Source organism: Panthera pardus, unplaced genomic scaffold (assembly GCF_024362965.1).
Source record: "Panthera pardus isolate Hobbes unplaced genomic scaffold, ASM2436296v1 HiC_scaffold_20, whole genome shotgun sequence".
NCBI lineage: Eukaryota > Metazoa > Chordata > Mammalia > Carnivora > Felidae > Panthera > Panthera pardus.
In genome coordinates, this window is record NW_026526766.1 from 53,775,260 (window position 1) to 53,798,592 (window position 23,333).

Sequence of the window (23,333 nt, forward strand, 5' to 3'; positions counted from 1 at the left end):
ATTAAAATAACTCAAAGAATAATCCAAGGAATATGTAAGGTTATAAAGATCACCACACTAATATCTCTTTTTTTCACATTAATGGTTTGGTATTAGTGATTTAAATACAAGAAAAATAACTATTCAAGCCACAGAAACAATTTTCATTCTTTACTTATGTTCTGCATTAATAGTGTCATGTTTCATCATTATTGCCCTTGACCATGGGTGTGAAATTAGATGAATCTTACTGTGTTTACAAGTGATAAAGAGAGTTATGTCTCCAAATATTATTTTATTAGGAAAAGAATAAAGAAAGACAGAAAATGAAGTGTCCTGTGAAGGTCACTATTTACACAGATGAATTCATTTGCAAGAACACACATAACAAATCTGTTCCTTTATGTATTAACAAAGTAATTTCATGGTTGAATAAATTTATGTAATTAGCTATCATGTTTTAGCATAATAGTGCCTTTATCCATAGCTGGTGAGTGATATTTAAACTTTCCAAAACGTAGCCTCTGAGTAACACAGTAGCAAGTGTGTCTTAATAATGGTAAAATATGTGTACAGCGCATTGTGGTTTACAAGGCACTTTCACATGCATTGTCTAATGTAATCTTCAAAATAACTAAGACAGTTACTTAGATGCAAGTGTTCTTTCTAGTGAGCAAGTGTAGAAGTTGAAACACTGGAATATGAAAGATGTCTTTCTCCCGAGTCACTGGCTACAGAGTTAAAACTAAAACATATCTCTCCCGGTTCCTAATTGTACTTTTCCAAGTATTTTTTTTTTCCTTTCATGTTTGTGTCCTAGGCCCTATAAACTAAAAAAATATATTCAACCTGGCAATAGGGCTCTGACTTATTTTGTCTTATACCTGACCTGAACCCTTTCACCCTACCTTTCTAGATCTTTATTCCGTCTTTTAAACTGCCCACTGTTTTAAGTTTTATTCAGCATTATCAGCTTGCATTGACTCCATTCAATAACAGTAGCTAGTTAAGATAAAATTTGATATGTTTAGTAATTAACAGTATGTTGGAATTTAAATTTTATACAACCAATTTTAATTTTCTGCTTTGCCCTTAAATGTCTACTCGACTGTGAGGAATATCTCTTGATGTATTTATTATCAAGATTTATTCAATTTGTTGTATTTATTTCTATATTGTGTTTATAAAAACTCTTCCTTATATAGTGATAATAATATGTTCTACAATAAGAAATTTTTCTAATTGTCCTATCAATGTATAACTAACTGACAAAATTCTATCCTGAATTGAAAGTATTAATTCATTAAGAGTATGTTATTTAAAAAAACAAAAGGGGGGTGCCTGGGTGGTTCAGTCAGTTGGGTTGAGTGTCCAACTCTTGGTTCTGGCTCCAGTCACGATCTCATGGTTCATTAGTTTGAGTCCCACCTTCGGCTCTGTGCTGATGATGCAGCGTTTCCTTGGGATTTTTTCTCTCTCTCTCTCTCCCCATCTCTCTCTCTCTCTCTCTCTCTCTCAATAAATAAATAAATTGAAAAAAATTTTAATGACAAAATCACCTTCACTTTTTGGCATCATCTCATTTCTTGTAAACAATAATAATGTTTAGACATAAAAGTTAAATTTCTTCCATTACTACCATTAATATTAAAACAGATTATTTTAAAAACATTAGCACCTCTGTTTGTTATTAAGAAATGACAAGAAAATAAGACTAATACTTTTCAATGAAGTATTAACAAATAGAAGTGTCCAAAAACATAAGACATAAGGCATATGAAAGAACAAGTTGTCCAAAAATGATCGGCACTCAGAAGGCCTGGTTATTTTAGTTGTTGGTTTAGTTTTACTGTATTTGGTTACTGATTTTTACAACCAAGAATTTATCTGATTAGTTTTAATTTTAAGCAATTTATCATTAAAAATTATATAGTTGGTATCCCTCAGTATAAAAAGTATGATTGTTTTCAAAGTTTAAAATGCTATTTACTTATGTATACTTACATTAAGAATATGCCATGAAAAGATATTGTACTCATCCTTTAAAACTTAGAATTTATCTTGAAAAACATTAGGCCAGTCTTGAATATACCATGGCCTTGAATGACTTGAGGTATGAATAAGAATAACTTTTCCGCCAGTAAACATAGCAGATTCATAAACAGTTGGAGTTTAATAAATTACCTTTGAAAATGTTTCTAATAAATAAAACTTAGCTTTATTTGCCTTACATTTTCATATATAGCCCTATAAAGCCAGCATTGAGTAAAAGCAAAATTTTTAAACCTTCCTAGTAAACTTTTGATTCTCTGTGCATTTCTTAGATGGGAGTTCAATGGTTGCAATTTTTTTCTCTTTGTATCTCTGGGAAGTTATAAATTGTCATCTCACGCTATAATTATTATAATTGCTATTGTTGCCAGAGCTACTAATTATTTCAGATACACTATGCTCCAATGCCTTAACCTTCACAGTCAGTCCATCTCATGACACAATTGATAATTTGGAAAAAAAAAAAAAAAGTATGTTACTGCACCTGCAAATTACAAGCGTTCTCTTTCCACCCAACAAGGAAGCTACAAATACACTCTTTAAAAAATTAACTAACCCACTTTGAAGGTCTGCCTCCTGGAGCTAGTCCTGGTGACAATGAGATTTGGGACCCAGCAGAAAGTAGACGGTATGCTAAAATGTTTCACTGAGGAGACGGTGGAAGAGATTATTTATAGATGTGTTTGTTAAGCATAGGGATGATAAAATACTCAAGACTAAAAGCAAACTGCATTTACCAATTTGACAGGGCAAGAGCAAAGTACAGTGTTATCAGAGCATGAAAAGACTGTGAGGTCTAGAATAGAAGCCATTTAATAGGAGTATAACCATGGAACATTGGCAATGCCAATGGGAGAAATAACTACCTAATTTCGTATTCCACACTCCTATTTTCTAATAATGTCTATTCTTAGCCAGAGCCAACCAGATATTTAAATCCACAAATGTACCGAGTTGAGATCTGTAAAAGCAAAACTTCTAGTAGCCTATAAAGGTCAGAAAAAGTCAGGGAATGGATTTGGGGATGGAGATTGAACACAGAATAACCAGCACAAAGAGAATGATGTTCCACCTTGTTAAGTGAAAATACTGTGAATTAAATGAGACAACACCAAGAGGTAATTCTAGATACCAACCAGAAATGCTGAAGATGCCAACAAGTAATACCAAGTGTCGGTGAAGTTGTAAAACCATGAGAACTGCTTGCAAGAGAGAAAATTGTTATAAACACCTCCGAAAAGAGTTTTCAATTGTTTATTATCATTGAAAATATCAATACTCCATCATGTATCAGTCTAATTCTAGGTATATATCCAACAGAATGTATTCACAAGGTTACCAGAAGACATTTATGGAAATATTCATAGCAGCAGTATTTTTAATAACTACAAATAGGAGTAATTCATATGTACATCAAGAGCAGGATAAATATTAAACCTCAATAAAGCTGAAAAAATTGAGTGGATAATGAAATTGTGATTTATCCAATTAATTGAGCAGCAAAAAATTAGTGAAAATGAAGGATTGCACTTACATACAACAATGTGGATTAATCTTACAAATGTAGTCAGTGAATGAAACGCACGTGAAAGAGCATAGTGGATGATTTTGTTGTGTAAAATTTTTATACATACAAAACTGATTCACACTCTTTACAGATATACTATTATATGGTAAAACCAATAATAGAAAGCAAGGAAATGATTACTGTAACAATCAAGACAGTGAGTACATTTCAGAGAAGGTGAGAGTTAACAACAATCAGGATGTTATACGTGGGACCTTTTGGATTTACAGAAATGTTCATTTTTTTTTTTTTTTTTACTCATTTGGTAGCATATTGGTATTGACTCTGTGATAAAAATATTGAGCATGGCAAAAAAAGTCTTACAGAATACAATTATATTTGCCATTTGAAATGGGTTTTAAATGTATGGGGAAAGCAACAATGAAGATTTTCTCAGCCCTTTGATCTGTGCTTTAGTGACCACTTCTTCTTTCAACACTTTACCAGTGAGCAAATAACACCCACAGTGTACCTCAAAAGTTCTTCATTTCAGGGGGCAGTGTGAAGTTTGGAAGAATGGATTTGGGAGGTAGAAGATAGGATTTTGATCACTAGTCTTACATTCGTTAGCCAATGTGAGTTGGTGATTGGCAGTTTACTTAAAGACAAATGGAGTTTTCACTTCTTTGTAAAATGGGGATAAAGGTAACTAACCTCCAGAGAAGCTGTGATGAATAAGTGAGACCATCTACTTGCAGAGTGGGTAAAATGCATTGTGAACAATCCTGGACTCCAAAATGGTCACCGTAACACACAATTCAAAATGCTTTTTATGCTATGCTCTAAATCTAGTGAGGGATTCTTCTCCACTGTTCTCCTGTAGTAACCTGCTTCATTCTCAGAAATATCTTACTTTTGAGACTAAGATCTGCCCTGGTCCTCACAGCCTGAAACAAAAGCTCCAGCTCCACTACTCTCTGCCCATGCTTGGCTCTCTGCTCGGTCCCCTCTTTAACACTGCCTTATGTTTCTTTTCCTTTGAGTTTCTCTATTAAAAATCTTAAAGTCAAGAGTACCTGGGTGGCTCAGTAGGTTAAGCACCTGATTCTTGATTTCGGCTCAGGCCATGATCTCATAGTTCCTGAGTTCAAGCTCCACATCAGGCTCTGTACTGACATCATGGAGCCTGTTTGGGATTCTCTGTCTCCCTCTTTGCCCCTTCCCTGCTCCCTCTCTCTCTCTCAAAAATAAATAAACATTAAAAAAAAACATAAAGACTTAAAAAAATTTTAAGTTCAGAAAGCATGTCTCATCTATTTCTGTATCTCCTAGAGAGTGTTTCTCACTTAAATAATAGGTACCCAGGGGCGCCTGGGTGGCTCAGTCAGTTAAGTGTTCAACTTCAGCTCAGATTGTGATCTCACAGTGCATGAGTTCAAACCCTGAATTGGGCTCCATGCTGGCAGCATGGAGTCTGCTTGGGATTCTCTCTCTCTCCTTCTCTCTCTGCCCCTTTCTGGCATGCTCACTCTCTCGCTTGCTCTCTCTCACTCTCTCTCTCTCAAAAATAAATAAATAAACTTAAAAAAGAAATAATAGGTGCCCAAAGAGTGAACCTTCCTGGAAGAATGTATGGATGATTGCTACCAAAAATCTCTCCTAGCATTGATTTTTTTTAATTTGAGAGAGAGAGAGACAGACAGACAGACAGACTGTGACTATGAGTACAAGCTGGGGAAGGGCAGAGGGCAGGGGAGACACACAGAGAAAATCTTAAGCAGGTTCCACACTCAGCATGGAGCCCTACACGGGGCTCAATGCCACGACCCTGGGATCATGACCTATGCTGAAATCAAGAGTCAGACACTCAACCAACTGAGCCACCCAGGCGCCCCATATCCTAGTGTTTTGAAAGAGGAAAGTTGGATATCAACACAGATTTTTAAGAAATACTTGATTTAAAAACGTACACATTGTCCCTGGTCAAACCAGAAAGGTATAATCCCAACACAGATGGAATTTTTATCTTCTTCCCTGCCTGCTTTACTTATATTTTATTTTCAGAAGTTTAATATTCCCAGAATCAAGGGATTTAGAAAATCAGATCAGTGTGGTAGAAAAAAAATCAAAACAAAAGGAAAGAACCTCTACTACCTCATGTTAAGATAGATGTGTAATATATCTTCTTTGAAGGCAAAGAAGAATTTTTTTTTAACTGAATCCAAAGTACAGAATTAGGAACGTAAAATTCACACTTTTGATCTTAGACCTCCATTTTTGTATCGTCAGGTGAAGCCTTGGGGCTGCTAAAGAATACTCATGGACTTCCAGACCAAAAACAGTTTTAAAAGAGCCTTGGAAGCAGAGGTTAAGGACAGACTTCGACACGTAAAAAGAGAGAGAGATCAGAAGTCACTGTATTCAATTATACATTCTTTTCTCATCTAGTGCTGGATCTCTTCCAATCTTAGTAATCGTAAAACAAATAAATAAATAAAAATGGTCTACATTTACTTCTTTGTATATCAAATGTGAATGTGTAATTTAATGAAGACTTAAGAATGTCTGGGTCTCATCTTACGTTTTAATTTTATTTAACAACGGTGATTTGTCAGACAATTAGGCTGTAAAAGGCCATTGAAGAGCTACAATAAAGTATGGTTTTGAATTAAACCAAAATAGATAAATAGATAGATAATAAAAAATCTTTTACCATGTTAATAAATTTTTTCCTTGGTACAAATTGACACATTATTTTTTTTTTTAATTTTTTTTTTCAACGTTTTTTATTTATTTTTGGGACAGAGAGAGACAGAGCATGAACGGGGGAGGGTCAGAGAGAGAGGGAGACACAGAATCGGAAACAGGCTCCAGGCTCCGAGCCATCAGCCCAGAGCCTGACGCGGGGCTCGAACTCACGGACCGCGAGATCGTGACCTGGCTGAAGTCGGACGCTTAACCGACTGCGCCACCCAGGCGCCCCGACACATTATTTTTTAAATATATTTGCATATTATTTCTGTTCAAAAAAACCTCATAGCATATTTTAAGTATATCATTTCTCACCAAGTATAATGATATCTCTAATTATGTAGTCAAATTTGTAATGGAAAAAGATATGATACAGAGTGGGAAGTGTTTCTGACAATACTGGGTGGCCTCAAAGACACTTCATCTTGAAAAGATGATTATGTTGCTGGTCTAGAAATTGTACATTGTCACAACATCAAGGTACAATGAAAATTTCAGGCTAAACTCAACATAATTAAATTAACAGGTAGCAATTATTTTTCATTAAGAAAAGAGCCATGAGCCTTTCCAGTTATGGGAATGTTTACACTCCCATGAAGTTATGTTTTTTTCCTGGTTTGAGAAAATAATTAAGGATGAAGTCATTGATTGGTATAAAATAATAAAAAGTATGGGTAGGTAGTTATTGAGTGATATTTCGGTTAGAACATGAGGAAGCTGACACGATATCTAGGTTTCCTTATAAAGGATTTGTCAAGATCATTGTTTTCTTTCACCCAACAGTGTTTGCTACCCTCATTAATGATGATGCATTTATTTTCAGTTAGTTACTACCTATTATAACAACAAGGTATTCCTAGATAATTAATAATTGCTGGTGTGCTTATGTTTATTTGGTCAGTGTTATAGAGGACAAACTTGCAATTAAGTTAAATGAAGCAGCAGATATTAAAGCAGTTAAACTCAATACATTTCAGCATTGTTGTTGTTGTTGTTTATTTTCCAATTTAGAATATGCATCTTTTTTTAATTCTGCACAGGAGAAATGATGCTTCATGGTTAATATTCCCTAAAGCAAAACCTGGGTCTGATGGTAGAACCATGCTATAATCTATTTTATTTACATCACAATTTTATTTTCCACACCAGTTTTGCTATATTCCCTTTTTGCTTGCTTTTTACCTGATAAATCTGCCTTCTTTACTATTTTTCTAGAAAAAAAATTTGCATCTTCAGAAGGGCAATCGGTTATGGCTTTCTATAATGCGGGACTGAAGCAGACTCTGCTTCATTTGTGGAAGACTGATCAAAAGCCATTTTTATTTTGATACATGATTTCCTTTGTGCACAAGGACTTTAATTATGAGATTTTAGTAACTGGTAGAAATTTAGTAATATAATTTCATAATCACAACCTTGGGTAAGTAAGTTATTACTATGTTTCTCCATTTCCATACTGGTAGAATAAAAAACGTTTACAATATTGCCTGGTATATCACAATAGTTGTGTTTAATGGAGTTAAGCTATAATGATCATCATTAGGTAACAGATTCTCTTCACACATACCTAAACGGATGGAAGCATGAACATTCATAGATGTCATACCAAATGCAACTCAATGAGACCTCAAAATACTGTGTCTTCCTTAAAGATACATTTGAGTACAGTTAAGAATTTTATACATCTTGAGGCACCTGGGTGGCTCAGTCGGTTGAGTGGCCAACTTCGGCTCAGGTCATGATCTCACAGCTCGAAGGCTCAGGAGTTCGAGCCCCATGTGTGGCTCAGTGCTGACACTCAAAGCCTGAAGCCTGCTTCACATTCTGTGTCTCCCTCTCTCTCTGCCCTCCCCTGCTCACGCTCTGTCTCTGTCTCTCTCTTTCAAAAAATAAGCAAACAAACAAAAAAGAATTGTATACATCTTTTTATTATGGTATGTCTCTATTTGGAAAGATAGCAGAAGCTCAAAATGTCCTTGTGTGAGAAGGCAGATTAAAGCAGTTCTGATTATGTAGTCTTATTTTAATTGAAATTTTTGTTGACCCATCAAATCCATCTTGAGTACTTTTTCAAGGAAAAAATTAAAAATATACAAAGATGGCACCTGGGTGGCTCAGTAGGTTAAGTGTCTGACTTTGGCTCAGGTCATGATCTCCTGGTTCGTGAGTTCAAGTCTCTCATCAGGCGGGCTCTGTGCTGACAGCTCAGAGTCTGGAGCCTGCTTTGGACTGTGTCTCCCTCTCTTTCTGCCTCTAACCCACTTGTGTTCACTCGTGTGTGCTCTCTCTCTAATATAAATACAAATTACAAATTTTTTTAAAAAATATACAAAGAGATGTAAACATGATTATTCACTGCAGCATTGTTTATAGCACTAAAAAATTGAGAAACACCAATCTATTCTATAGTAGCTTGTTAAATGAGTTACAGTGCATCTATCCATTTAGTGTTGTAGTCATTAAAAATGCTTGAGAAAAAAAGGTCATGTTATTGACTTAAGATAACCAGATACACAACCATGTATCTGCATATGATTGATCTTCTCTCTTTTGTGCACACACACACACACACACATACAAATGCACAAAAATGTTTTCAATCACATACAAAAAGTATGGAAGAATCTTCAATATAATGAAAATAGTAGTTATATTTAAAGATGCAATTTCAAGCGATTTTCAATATTTTTCTGTTTATTTTGAATATTATTTTCTAAATAAGCCCACTCCATTTTGATGACCACAATAAAAGATTTTAATTACTTAAAGCCAGACCAGAAGAGTCTGCAATTAATGAACAATTAGATAGTATCCAATGAGAAAGAAATGCAAAAAATAATATAAAAATTCTGAAAACATAGTAACTAAACGGAAGGAATCCTTACAGGCCAGAGTGAACCACACTTAAAAAAATTTGTTTTACATTTATTATTTATTTTTGACAGAGAGAGACAGAGCATGAGCGGGGGAGGGGCAGAGAAAGAGAAGGAGACACAGAATCTGAAGCAGGCTGCAGGCTCTGAGCAAGCACAGAGCCTGATGCGGGGCTCGAACCCACAAACTGCGAGATCATGACCTGAGCCGAAGTTGGATGCTCAACTGACTGAGCCACCCAGACACCCCCAGAATGAACCACACTTTAAAAGAGAAATGCATCCAGAATCCACCTAAGATGGAAAATATCAATAATTAAAATTTTGAAAATATATGAGGAGAAGAAGATGTAAGGGCAGGAAACCAGAATGCCATTTCAATTTATAAATAAGAAAGTACTTAGGAAAGACATATACTGCATAAATGTAATTTTGAATGTATATAGGTTAGCTCAGAATTCCAAAAAAGATTAGAGATTGCAATATGAAATGTAAAGCGAGAGATATGCTCTGAGAAGAAAAAGAGGTATATTTTAATACAGTAGAAAATAGCCAATGTAGAGACTTTTCTGGACTTCGATGGGTAGGGAAATCTGGAGACAAGACGGAAGCATTCCATCAGAGGTTATAATACTGTCAAATCAAATCAACGCAGATAAACAGGGGCACCTGGGTGGCTCAGTCGGTTAAGCATCTGACTCTTGATTTCAACTCAGGTCACAATCCGACAGTTTGTGAGCTCGAGCCTTGCATGAGACTCTGTGCTAACAGTGCCAGAGCCTGCTTGAGATATTCTCATTCTCTTTTCTTTCTTTCTTCTTTTTTCTTTCTTCTTTCTTTTTCTTTCTTCTTTCTTTCTTTCTTTCTTTCTTTCTTTCTTTCTTTCTTTCTTTCTTTCCCTCTCTCACTCTCTCTCTCCCCCGCCCCCACCATCTCTGCCCCTCCCTGGCTTCCGCTCTGTTCCTCCCTCTCGCAAAAATAAATAAACATTAAAAAAAACAGAGATAAATCATGGAGTTTGGTTATAGAAGGTGACTAGTTCAGCTAGAGTAGAAAATATAGATTGGGCAATGATATAAATGAGATTAGAAATTTAAGAAGGGTTAACGTGAAGAAAACTTGAAAATAGATCTCAAGCTTACTTTGGCGAACAATAATAGCAATAGTATCACAGTGTGTGAACACTGAATGGGATATCAGACATTCCCTCCAATTTTCTGCAATTTTTAATGAGAAAACTGTTTACATGTCTTGATCATAAGGATGGCATCAAGGTCTGAGTGCAAATCATATTCTCACCTGTGACAGAAACAATGGGATCTTGTAATGATGACCTATTTGGGGGACAATAATCTCTAAACTATATGGAGAAAATATTAGCAAGAGTAATGGAAGTAGAAACAAACTAGAAAGATCCAAGAGTACCTCCAAAGATACTTGTAAACATAAATATTGAATACGTTACCTGGAAATGAGAGTGAAGTATGAGTCTTAAAGAATTTTCAAATCAAGATGTGACAGAATTTAGGGAATATAAGAATTAAAAAATAAAGAAAAAGCCATCAATTCTAGATTTCTGAGCTAGAAGACTTGGATACAACTAGGCATTATTCAACCCAAATTGCTGAAAGCAATGACATATATATGGGAAACTGATATACAGATTAGTGATTAAGAGGAAGTAATCACACCAATTTAAGTCTTTATAGGCATATATGGAATCAAAATTGTGGGATTTCACACTGTTTCTGTAGGTTCCTTTTAAAAAAACTGTTTTCCAGAAAACCTTGAACCATGCACATAATCATAAAGAGGATCTTGGGCTTTGAGGAACGCATTTCCAAATATTCAATTTACTCGTTTGTTTCTTGGAATTAGTCATGTTTCTAGGAAAAAACAAGATTAAATAAAATGAAAATTATTATGTCATCGGGCCTCTCATTCCAAAATGGAGACCAAAAACCAAATTGAGATTTTCAGAAGATATCAGTCAAAGAAATAATCTCAATCTCAATCTCTCTCTCTCTCTCTCTCTCTCTCTCTCTCTCATTCCTTCACTTCCTCCACCGTCCTCTTCTTTCCTGTCCCTCATTTCTTATCACCTTCCTGCCCCTTTCCTTTTTTTTAATTTTTTAATGTTTATTTATTTTTGAGAGGGAGAAAGAGACAGAGCATGAGTGGAGGAGGAGCAGAGATCCGAAGCAGGATCCAGGCTCTGAGCTGTCGGCACAGAGACCAACGTGGGGCTCAAACCCATGAACTGTGAGATCATGACCTGAGCTGAAGACGGACACTTAACTGACTGAGTCACCCAGGCATCCCTTTCCTGCCCCTTTCTTATACACACTAGTACCAGAAGTTTGGTAGAAAAAGTAAATATAATACATGTAAGTAAATATTGACTTGACATATTATAGTTGTGTAAGTTACAAACTATAACTCATGAAATTGAAATTGCCAGTACGTTCAGGCTTTTGCCCTTTATTTTCCTCTTCATCAATTCTTAATTCATCTTTGCTCCTCTAAATGCCTAAGACATAAAATTACCTACTTACTTTCCTCTACCTTCATCTCTGGGGAAATCAAGGGCTCCTATCCTGGTTTCATGAGGTCTTACTTACCCTTTTGTTCAGGCTAACCTACATCTAAAATAGCCTTTGACACTGCATGACGCCATCTCTTATCAGCATTTCTCATGACAAGTGTCTCCTTTTTCTGGCTTTTTTATACCTTTTACCATTTCTCTTACAACTTTTATAACTGATCTTTTCTCCTTTCTCAGACAAATGTCTGTTTAATTAGAAGCAATTACAGGGCTTTCTCTGGGAGCAGATTAATGATAGATGTATGAGTGCATCTATGGAAGGTACGGACATTCAAATTATTAAGTACAATTCAAAAGTTTTACAATGAAATCAGATCACAAGAAAAAAAATAAAGCGATGAATAATCTACCCATGAAATATATTCAAAGAAATATGCAAATAATTTACAAATGTGTGTAACATCTAAACATATTATGGTTCAGAATGTGTACTCGCATTTGTTAAATTTTACTTCTTTTAATTCACTTTGAAATGCTCTATTGCTTATATATTTTTACTCTGAAAAAATTATTAATAACATAAAATTGTCATATGGAAATATAAAATGGAATGTATGGTGACTTTTATAGGCCAATAAAAAAGGATCTATAAATAAATATAAAAATTTTAATCAATCAGGAGGATTAAAAATAGGTTAAGGTTCAACTCTGTAATTAGCAGAAAAACAGAACATGTAAATCATCTATTTTGGGGGTAAAATATACATGTGATCAAACTATAATTTGATCCATACAATACTAATTTTTCTTCCAGAGGTCACTGAAGTAATATCTATAAATTCTCAATTTTTTAACAAATTTTTTATCAATAGACAATATATCTCACTACTTTTCTACATTGTTGATTAAAATTGAACAGGATAAGCCAAAAGAAAAATGTCTCCTTCCATTTGACAATCATTGATCATTTATGCCATTGTTTCTGGATAATATAGTTCAAGCAAAGCTTTTAAAAATTGCATTTATACATCATCTATCTCAGTTTTTACCTCTCACCCAAAGATGAAATAAGACACTTAGAGAGTATTTTGCTAAAATATAGAAACCACATCTTTTTGTATATGAATGCTGCTGGAAATCATATCATTCTGGGATTACTTATACCATGTGGTAAACATTGTACAGGTACAATAAGCTGTTGACTGAGTGGTCCAGTCACAAAGTAGGGCTAATGGCTCATTCTACTAAGCGCGTTTGGGGGATTGTCTTTTATTACCATATATCCTAGCCTAACAAATATGAATATGCCAGATACTCTTATTTGTTAATTTGTGTTAACATTTCTCTGGACTATGTGTCAATCTTACTTACAGCTGTCTTATCTAATTATTTGCCTTTATTTTTTTCAATTATTTAAACTTGTAGAGTCAAAATAATATTCCTGTTTCTACTTCCCTATCCTGCCATAACCTAGAAAATAAATTTTAGTCATACAAACATCTTTATCAAAAAACTTCTGAATCTAAAACATCCATAAAGTTAAGTGAAAGCAGAGTTGCCATTTTGTGGATTGTTGGGTTTAAAAGGGGCCATCTAGAAAGAGGTGCAGAGCAGATGAGTTACTTACAGTGGTAGAGAGAAAGATAGTTCTAATTGATTTATTTGAAAGTTTTCTAACATAAATGCTACAAAAAATTTATATTTAGACCACTTGAATTTCAATAATATGGACATGTTTTATTTTAAACCATATAGTCTTCATATCCAGTATTTTGAATAAAATAATGAAAAACTCACTAAAAAAAAAAAAATGGTCCCAAAGACAAACATTGACAGAAGAGATGTGAATATCTTCAAACTTATGAACAATGTTCAACTCGCCAGAAACAAAATAAATATAAATTAAAATAGCAATGAGATACACATTTGACTATCATATTGGCAAACACTGAAAAAGCTAGAGAAAACAGAGTTGGCATGGTGTGAGGAAACTCACTATTTACAGATAGCTTTCTGAAGTGAAGAGTGGTGCAAATTTTCCCTCATTTTATGTCAAAATACAACAAGTATTTTCCAGAAAGTTCTAATTATAATGGAAATAAATGGAAGCAGCTTTAAAGTCCAAAATAAGATACTCAAAAAAATAATAATAAGAGGACTTCATATGCAATACAAGGGAATCACTTACTGATGGGTTAGAAACACATTTAAAAACAAAAAATTTATTCATTTTTAATAAATATTTATTCATCCTCTACTTCTTATCCTATAATTGCATCCAGACATTCAAGTCTCTGAGGATGTAGTGGTGAATAGACACATCCCCGTTCAAATGTAAAACATAAATTGAAGGAGTGATGGAGTAATGAAAATGGAAATCTGGATGATATGGCAGGGATTCGTGGGTGATGTAGAGAGGACTGTGAGGTAAAACTTTGCTGACAAGGTGTAATATAACTTGGACCTAAAAGACAAGCAAGAGCCTTAGAGCCTTACATAGTGGAAGGAAAGTTCGTCTGGACAAACCAAGACAGAAGCTCTACCAAGGAAATGAGCTTGGTGTTCAAAGAACAGAAAGCAAGCAAAGTTTTGAGCCATAGGTCATGGGAAGAGTCCTGGGGAACAAATTCAGAGTTAAATAACCAAATCAAGGTACTTTAAGCCTATGGTAAGAAGAATGGACTTTATGTCAGGTGATAGGATGAGCGGCAGAGGATTTTTACCAAGGGAAGTAATCTAGAGGTGTTGGCATTTTAGAGATCATTCTGACAGCTGTACCAAAAATGAACTGTAGAGGGAGCTAGACAGAACAGTTCTAACCGGTACAGCGAATGCCACAGTATTAAGAAATTAAAATGGTTTGGGGCCAGTACGGCAGCTGTGAAATGGAAAGTGAAATAACTCAATACACGTGGTTGCTCCTGTCTTAAATATAGGATTTGACGCAAAGGAGGATTTTGTAGTTTTTTGATAGAGCTACTGAGTGGGTTTTATTTGTTGTAATGAGGAATACGGCGGGGGGTGGGGGGGGTGGGGGTGGGGGCGGGGGAAATACATTAGAGATCCGTGGAGGAGAGAAATCATGAGTCCTAATTTGGTCATTCTGAAAATAAGATAAAATTGTTAAGTAGGCTACTACATATATAAAGTTGGGGCTAGGTAGATTGGTGAGAGAATATGTTTAGGAGACCTCAGCACAGAAATGGTTTTATCAAAACAACAAATGAGAACACTAAAGGAGACAGTATAGAGAAATATTTTGTAAGTTTCTTAGTTGAGGTCCCCTTTAAAATCTAAGCTCCTTAATATTAACCAAAACTCAATCATGTTTTTTTCTATTGCCAGAAAAATATGAAATTGAAGCTGTTATTTAATAAGTTATAGATAGTCCTGTAGTACCACATTTCATATAAAGACCATTTACCAATGTTTGTTTTTCTTTTTTTAATTAGTAATTTAGAAGTGAAGACTTACTTTGCTTTCTATTAGGGTAGAAGAAATCTAATAGTATTCTGTTTAGGTTTTTTTTTCAAGCACTATGTGGCACAAAGCTATTTTTTTCCCCTAAGACTAACCTGACTAAAACATGGATGACTACACTCCCTCTGTGAGCAGACATCAACCTGTTCTTGATTTTATGTGAAAAACTGGATGGTAGCACTCTTTGGATGCACAGAACATTTGAATTTTTTTTGTCCTAAGTGTTATTATCAGCAGTCATTTTTTTAAAAACTTCATGATTCTACTGACTACTTTCCTTATCAGAACCCAGACATGGAAAGTACTCATGTCTTCTCAGAAAAACAAAACAAAACCAAACAATCTTGCTGTGCTGAGGGAAATATAAAACCATTATTTAGAAAACTGTGTGGAGGGGTTGCAGTGCCTCAGACCTAACTCACTGGTCTCATTACATCACCCTTAAAAATTACCTCTAATTCTGCCTCTTTAGAACACATGGATTTTACTTCCTCCCATCCCCCCATACTTTGGCTGAATCATTAGGTTGGAATAAACATTCTGTGGGGGAGAAAACATTTTATCACTCAAAAACTTATATAAGTGAGGACATCACCAAGGCAGATTGAATATTGGCTGCTACCACAGAGTCAGAAATGGCTTTGATAGTGAATGTATTCAAACTGATGTTGTTTCTGCTACTATATATATATATATATATATTGTGTGTGTGTGTGTCCTAATTTCTTAGATTGTCTTTTATGCCTGGGATTTCTAGAGAAAAAGAAACAATGGCTTCATTGTAGGGACTTGACCTGGGATCAAATGACTTTATCTTTTTCCTTGCCATTGATACATGTAAACATGATTTACTGCCTAATATAGAGAAAAAATTAGCTAAATGAAATTATAGAAAGGATAAAAGAAAAATATTGCATTGGAGCTGTATCTTTTGATTTAATATAGTTTGAAAATGAAATGGTATTTATTTTTACTGAACATATCAACATGGAGATAAACAAAATTTTATTTTCAAAAAGACAGGGTATCCTTATATGTAGAGTTCTAAGAACATAAACTACTCTCTCTTTCCTTTTTATGTTTCTAAGGACCTGAATTCCTGTGTTTAATTACATTTAGGCAGCACATATTTTTGTAAGCATTATCAGTTGCTATTTGGAATAAACATTAAAAGAAACAAGCTAGAAATATCATCGATTGTCTTGTCCGGACAGTAAATTCTAAAATCACTTTGTGTATTCAGTATATTTTATACAGGCAATTATAACTGCACATCTTCAAGAGTATGAGTTAGATTCTTGTTAGTCTAGAATATAAACATAAATTTTCAGGATTTTGTAACGGACACCAACACATACTCATCACCCTAAAGCCCAGTCTTTCTTCTTTAAGAAGATAATGCTGAATGAAGCCAGCCACTTCAACCCCTTTTCAAGTTTACATAAAATGAAAGATGAAGAACGTAAGTAACCATGTGAATCTCAGAGGGGCTGAGTCTCTGTTAGAAAATACGCCCTCTGTGCAGAAGCTTTTTATCTTCATAAGGTCCCAGTAGTTCATTTTTGCTTTTAATTCCCTTGCCTCTGGGGATGTGTCAAGTAAGAAATTGCTACGACCCAGCAATAACACTGCTAGGAATTTACCCAAGGGATACAGGAGTACTGATGCATAGGGGCACTTGTACCCCAATGTTTATAGCAGCACTCTCAACAATAGCCAAATTATGGAAAGAGCCGAAATGTCCATCAACTGATGAATGGATAAAGAAATTGTGGTTTATATACACAATGGAATACTACGTGGCAATGAGAAAGAATGAAAAATGGCCTTTTGTAGCAACGTGGATGGAACTGGAGAGTGTGATGCTAAGTGAAATAAGCCATACAGAGAAAGACAGATACCATATGGTTTCACTCTTATGTGGATCCTGAGAAACTTAACAGAAACCCATGGGGGAGGGGAAGGGAAAAAAAAAAGGTTAGAGTGGGAGAGAGCCAAAGCATAAGAGACTGTTAAAAACTGAGAACAAACTGAGGGTTGATGGGGGGTGGGAGGGAGGGGAGGGTGGGTGATGGGTATTGAGGAGGGCACCTTTTGGGATGAGCACTGGGTGTTGTATGGAAACCACTTTGACAGTAAACTTCATATATTGGAAAAAAAAAAAAAGAAAATACGCCCTCTGTGATGTCTGGATAGGATTCATTTCTTCCCTTCCACTCCAATGTCTGGCAGGGCTATTCAGGGCAGTCTGAATTGCTGGTTAAGTGTCATGCTATACATTCCACAATCAATGCACTCACCAGCATGCACACCTGGCTTTCAGTGGTGGGAGGGAGCAAAAGTAACATTTAGAGGCTGCTTCTTGAAAGAATGTTCTGAACAGGCACACAAATGAATTTGACATATTCCCCTAGGACCTCAGGAAGAAACCTGTAAGCTTAGGCATCTGTCTCGCAATGCCTTTCCTATACGTTGAGAAGTAGCTGGAGATTAAGACCTATTCAAAGGACTATGAGATTGTTGAGCAAATTTCAGTTTTATCCAGATTGCAGTGCCTTCTGGAATCTCCCTAATTATAAGTGACCAGGTCATGTCTAAAAAGCCCCTCGGAGTGCTTACGGCACCGAAACTCACAGTCAGAAAAATGACAAATATAGTTCTATTATTTTCGTGGTCAAAATCTGAAACTTCAAAAATCTGTCAGTGGATCAACTTGTACCCCCTCTAAAAATCTTTTAGCAAGCCAGAATTTTGAGAGGATTCTGTTCTACTGTCAGAAAATTTTAAAATGGTGTTACTTGTGCAAATGAACTCCAAGTAGCTTATGATAGCACCTTTTGTGTAAAGCACAGGGCAGATTATATATAATCTTTCTGGTATCTTCCATTATTACCTGGGTTTTAATAGACCTGCTGTTTATTGATTTCTCTACCTAAGTAATCATTCTGGAATTGATGCATAATGCTGCTTCGGCTAAATAATTGATAGCACGGAGATTTACAGCGAAAGCTGTGACAAGCCAGAGGATGTGGCAGAAAGAGGCTTTGGCAATAGAGCAATAAATGTAGTCAGAAGAGGCCAGTGCTGTCAGGATAGGAATATCATATGATTAATTGCTCTATTACTTCTCCTTGATCTATAGAAAAGCAAGAGGGGAATAAAAAGGAGTCAAAAATAAAGCAGCTTGTTGAACGTAGCTGCTTCTTATTTATTCATTGGAGTAGAGGGGGAGAGGAATGTGCCTTAGTTTCTGTCTTTCTTTATTTACCAAAGGCAGACCCAAGAACTGATCTTGTTGAAGCTTTACAGAAAACCACTGCTATTCCATAATTAAAGATTCATTCATGTTACAAGGCTATTCAGAAAGAATGTCCATTTCCAATGAATAGCCATCACTATGAACGTGGCTTACTGAAGGAAAATAGTAATGGCAAAACTGTCAATACAGAGACCATGAACTGCATCAGAGAATAGTTACGATGCCCAAAGGAGATTCAGTAGTTAAAATACATGTTGGCTTTGTTTTTAATTTTTGATGATAAATTATATTGGAATTCACTGTATTTATAGGTGTGTTATTAGAAAGTTATACTCTAACTTTATTACACACACACATTAATGACTTCACAGAAGGAGAAAAATCAGTTTTACATTATACTGTAGTAAACAATTTCAATATCACGTATTTTTCAGATTTACCCTCTTTATGTTTAGTTATTTGTACTGCAAATGGGAAAAATAAAATTCAAAAACTTTTCTATGGTAATCTCATTTCTCAGGAAGTCAATTCCAAATTTTACTTCAGTTTTTATCAATGTTATCAAGAGTCCAGAACTCTTTGCCTAAGGGATAGTCCTGGTTATGTGTGTATCATGTCGAACGGACAGAAGGAAATACATAAAAAACCACATACAGTGGGGTATATTTTAGAACCCTTCACTGCCAAAATAAAAACTCAGTAATTCGGTTCTGGTAGGATGGGTGTGGAGAGGCTAGAGCTTCATGTATGCCTTTTGTAGTTAAGTTTACTTTTTTGGTTTCCATGGTCACCATCTTATCGCATGTGCAAATTTGACTACCTCAGCTACTCCCAATTACTTCGCTGTTCTGAATGATCTTTTAAGCAGGGTATATATCACATGAGAAAACAGCACAGCTCATCTGCTTAGTACAGTGCAAACTATAATCATGGATCGTTCTTTCCCATTCATCAAAATAACGTACATTTCTGATATTATTTCTTTCCTCCACCTCCTGCCCATCATAAATTTTTACCTCCATGTTTAAAAAATAAGTTTTGCGAAAAGGTTGCCTACCCATAAATTTAAATAGTAGCACTGGTCTTGAACCCTTTAACATGGTATGTTGGTTTTCCTCTCATTTAGCTTTAAAGATGATGGGGTGCCCCAGACACTGTGAACAGGGATTTGTTAAAAATATATGTGAACAATTTTGTTCTTATTACTATTTGAATCTGTGAGATAAATGCCAAATATAATTACCTCTACTGAAAAAAGAATACTTACGTAAAATAAGTAATTAATAATTTATCCCATTTTACTTATCCTTCCAGTATCCATTTTAAGTCTTACACTGGATCCTTTTCCAAAATTACTATTAGTTACTGAAAAGGAGCACTTTGTTAATGTACAAACGTAGCTGCCGGAAATGTATTAGTTTACTAATTTAGGACATAATAGCCAAGGCCTATAATAGGTGCTATGAAGAGACAACTACATTTTATTATCACAAAGAAGATTAAATGTAATTCAGATTGTCTTTTCTTTCCCTCTGTTGACGCTTCACTTCAACTGATATAAAATGAATACATCAGACTGAGCATATCAGACACTATACAAGCCAATAAATCTGGATCCCATCTAACTCTCCAGATTCATGGAATACTAATTTCCCCTTAGCTTTTTAGGATCCAGTTCATGCATTTACCTTCCTTCTATTCCTCCATTTTGGGCATTTACATTGTCCTTGCCTTTACCAGAAATGGTCTGCTCACCAACTTTGCAACATGATCTCTACTTGTTAGAAGTCCTACCTGAAATGTCACTTCCTGAGTGAGGACTTCTCTTACACACAATCTGCAGGTAACTGTCTATTGTATCACTACTTTATGGCTTTTTATAGCATGTATCAGTATCTGAAAGTATCTCTTTTGCTTATTTTCTTGTCATGTATTTTTTTTCTCCCATCATTTATCTATTGAAGTAAGCAGAAAAATGGCCTTCCCAAGATATCTACATCCTAAATCCTGGATCCTGTGAATATATTACCTAACATGGCAAGAGGAACTTTCCAGGTGTAATTAAAATGAAGGACCTTGAGACAAGGAAGTTCTCCTGGATTGTCCAGGTAGGTTCAATTTAATCACGTGAATCCTTAAAAATGGAGAACCTTTCCTGTCTCTAGTCAGTCTAAAGGAGATAAAATTACAATAGAAAAGCATGAAAGAATGCAACATTGCTGGCTGTGAAGATGGAGAAAGGAGTCCCAAACCAAGGAATGTAAACAGATTCTCTTCTAGAGCTATCAAAAAGGTACTGAGTCCTGGGGCACTGGGGGGTTCAGCAGTTGAGCATCCCACTCTTGATTTTGGCTCAGGTCATGATCCCAGGGTCATGGGACTGAGCCCTACATTGGGCTCCACATGCTGAGCATGGAGCCTGCTTAAAATTCTCTCTTTCACTCCCTCTGCCCCTTCCCCCAAATCACACACTCTCTCTAAAAATAAAAAGAAAGAAAGAAAGAAAGAAAGAAAGAAAGAAAGAAAGAAAGAAAGAAAGAAAGGTATGGAGTCCTACCAACACTTTGATTTTGGCCACTGAGAACCGTGTTGGACTTCTGACCTATAGATTTGTAAGATGTGTGTGTGTGTGTGTGTGTCTGCATGCATGCTAAGTTACCAAGGTCATGGTAATTTGTTAGCAACGATAAAAAAAACTAATACAACTATAAAACCCTTAATATAAGAAACCTCATCCATCTGTTTCACTCTATGGCCAGAGCCCAGAGATGTGACCGGTACATAAATAGTGTACAATAAATAGTTTTTTTTTAAATACATAAATGTATGTAGTGATTAACCAGAAATAAACCTTTCCTTAAAGGGACATAACTTATAAGACATTTTCCTTTTTTTTATATACCTAACTAATATATTAGGTAATTTCTGTTCTCCATTTTTCTCTCATATATTGTGTAAAAGTCATAAGTCCTACACTAAAAAGAGTCAGTTGTTACTAAAGATAACCTCTTTAACTTTGGTGCAATGAATGGCTAAAAAAAGCTCCTTCTCTCACTCCCCAAACATTTGCAAAAGTAGAGAGAAAAATAAGCACCATATGCCCATCTCTCAACCTCAATATTTATAAGGTTGAGACAGTCATGAGAACTATTCATGATCAATCTTGCTTCCTCTCATTCCCACACATTTCCCTCTCTTCATATTATTCTGAAGCAAATCTAAGAACTCATATAATTTCAACAGCACATATCTCAGTTTGTATCTTTACAAGATAAGGACCCTAAATACTTTGGTAAACATTTTCTCAAGTTCCCCGGGGATTTTGCACCCTTTGATTCTGAGCTAGGCCCTCCCTGTGATTTGATTTGGTCAATTAGAGGTTAGTGGATGAGACGCACAGACGCTTGAACCAATTTCTACATGTTTCCTCTGACATACTCCTTCCTTCTGCCGTTGCTGTGAGAGCATGCCCAGAGTAGCCTACCAGAGCAGGAGACCCACATGGAATAGAGCCAAGTCACCCCAGCCGACCACGCTAAAACCATCCTAGCTCAGCTTCTAGACAGCTGACTCCAGACTTGGAAGTCCAACTATAACTACCTGCGATTACCCTCCTACAGACTTGGGTGGTAACAAAGTGATTATAGTTGTAAATCACTGAAATTTGAGTACAGGTAACAAACATGATGGCAGTAGACAAGTGACACAAGAGCTCTATTTATACAACAGTGATGGGGTAATGGGCATCCACGAACTCATGTTTACTGGGGAGAAGATCCAGGTTGGAGAGACCAAAATCTTAGGAGAGTTGGAGAGCCTCATTTTAGAAAAAGAATAAATACTAAAGTAGGTATGAAAGTAGATATATTTTTAGAAAAAGGAAATAATTAACAGAAGCCTCGTAAATATAGATAACTTTCTTCTGAGCTTTATTTCATCATTCTACCAGGAATGGTTGCACAGAAGTGCTTTTTTTTTTTTAATGCTTATTTATTTTTGAGAGAGAGAGAGAGAGAGATAAAGAAAGACACAGAGAATGAGTAGGGAAGGGGCAGAGAGAGAGGGAAACAGAATCTGAAGCAGGCTCAGCACAGAGCCAGAGCCCAACTTGGGCTTGAACTCAAGAACCTGGAGATCATGGCTTGAACTCAAGAACCACAAGATCTTTACCTGAGCCTAAGGGGGACGCTTAACCAACTGAGCCACCCAGGCACCCCACACAGGAATACTTCTTAATTGCAATCTGGCTTCCCAGAACATTTTACAAACTCCAGCACCCACAGAGGCCCATGTGCATAAACAACCTAAAAGCTTAAATTTGTCAGTTTCACTTTATGATTTACCTAACAAGAAGGTTAAAGGAAGCACTATTAAAATAAGATAATATTCTAACAATGGCTTTTCTGGTGTTTCCATGAATGATTCTGGGGTAAGAAGCAAGCAGGCAAAATTCCTAGGTATATGTAGAATCACCATGTTCATGAAGGAAGCTATGTTGTTCATGTTTCAGAAGTGAAAAGAGCTGCTTTGTCCTTCCATTAGTTCTGTGTTTCACATACTTCCGAACTTCTGGTACTTTTACACATTTTATTTAAGAATGAAATCAATTCCAGTGTGTTCAGTTGTGATACCACTGAAGATCTGACAGGGCTGCTGGGAGGAACACCTTATTGGATCTTAACAGTGTGCTAATTACTTATGACATTTATGTAAGAAGGCAATTGTGCCCATGGGGAAAAAAAAAAGGAATATATTCTTTTTACTGATTGCGTCCCTAATCTCAATTGTATATGTCACCTGAGATAGGATGAGATATTCAAAATACAGAAAATACTTCCTTCCTGAAAATGCCAAAACCATTAGCTTGATTTGCATCAGTAAATGGGA